This window comes from Coregonus lavaretus, assembly GCF_964263955.1.
Source record: "Coregonus lavaretus genome assembly, contig: HAP1_SCAFFOLD_3863, whole genome shotgun sequence".
Lineage (NCBI taxonomy): Eukaryota > Metazoa > Chordata > Actinopteri > Salmoniformes > Salmonidae > Coregonus > Coregonus lavaretus.
In genome coordinates, this window is record NW_028156730.1 from 16,537 (window position 1) to 17,808 (window position 1,272).

Sequence of the window (1,272 nt, forward strand, 5' to 3'; positions counted from 1 at the left end):
TAGTCCTTTATTAGTGGACCCATATAGTCAGTAACACTAGTCCTTTATTAGTCCTTTATTAGTGGACCCATATAGTCTGTAACACTAGTCCTTTATTAGTGGACCCATATAGTCAGTAACACTAGTCCTTTATTAGTGGACCCATATAGTCAGTAACACTAGTCCTTTATTAGTGGACCCATATAGTCTGTAACACTAGTCCTTTATTAGTCCTTTATTAGTGGAACCATATAGTCTGTAACACAAGTCCTTTACTAGTCCTTTTTTAGTGGACCCATATAGTCTGTAACACTAGTCCTTTACTAGTCCTTTATTAGTGGACCCATATAGTCAGTAACACTAGTCCTTTATTAGTCCTTTATTAGTGGACCCATATAGTCTGTAACACTAGTCCTTTACTAGTCCTTTATTAGTGGACCCATATAGTCTGTAACACTAGTCCTTTACTAGTCCTTTATTAGTGGACCCATATAGTCAGTAACACTAGTCCTTTATTAGTCCTTTATTAGTGGACCCATATAGTCAGTAACACTAGTCCTTTATTAGTGGACCCATAAAGTCTGTAACACTAGTCCTGTATTAGTGGACCCATATAGTCTGTAACACTAGTCCGTTATTAGTGGACCCATATAGTCTGTAACACTAGTCCTTTACTAGTCCTTTATTAGTGGACCCATATAGTCTGTAACACAAGTCCTTTACTAGTCCTTTATTAGTGGACCCATATAGTCTGTAACACTAGTCCTTTACTAGTCCTTTATTAGTGGACCCATATAGTCTGTAACACTAGTCCTATATTAGTGGACCCATATAGTCTGTAACACTAGTCCTATATTAGTGGACCCATATAGTCTGTAACACTAGTCCTTTACTAGTCCTTTATTAGTGGACCCATATAGTCTGTAACACTAGTCCTTTACTAGTCCTTTATTAGTGGACCCATATAGTCTGTAACACTAGTCCTTTATTAGTGGACCCATATAGTCAGTAACACTAGTCCTTTATTAGTGGACCCATATAGTCTGTAACACTAGTCCTTTATTAGTGGACCCATATAGTCTGTAACACTAGTCCTTTATTAGTCCTTTATTAGTGGACCCATATAGTCTGTAACACAAGTCCTTTACTAGTCCTTTTTTAGTGGACCCATATAGTCTGTAACACTAGTCCTTTACTAGTCCTTTATTAGTGGACCCATATAGTCAGTAACACTAGTCCTTTATTAGTCCTTTATTAGTGGACCCATATAGTCTGTAACACTAGTCCTTTACT